The sequence below is a fragment of the Petromyzon marinus genome, chromosome 15 (assembly GCF_048934315.1).
Source record: "Petromyzon marinus isolate PM22_M1 ecotype Great Lakes invasive population chromosome 15, UKy_Petmar_22M1.pri1.0, whole genome shotgun sequence".
Classification (NCBI taxonomy): Eukaryota; Metazoa; Chordata; class Hyperoartia; order Petromyzontiformes; family Petromyzontidae; genus Petromyzon; species Petromyzon marinus.
This window is the reverse complement of record NC_133681.1, coordinates 4,477,503-4,477,758: the sequence shown is the minus strand read 5'-3', so window position 1 is coordinate 4,477,758 and position 256 is coordinate 4,477,503.

Sequence of the window (256 nt, the reverse complement as noted above, 5' to 3'; positions counted from 1 at the left end):
CCCCCCCCCCCCCCGAATTTGGCGGGAAAACCTCGCAGTGGCGCGCGCATGCGCGTGCCCCCCCCCCCCCCCACTTGTAATAAACAGTTGTTCGATTTTAAAAAATATATTTTGTACCCTTTCTGGCAATAAAGCAGGTGGTGTTAAGACGTTTAAACACAAAACAGAAATATTTTGTGAGGAATCAAGTACTGTACTGCATGAACCACACGCGGTAGTTGAGGTGAGCATGCGAACGAAACATGCTCTGGTTATA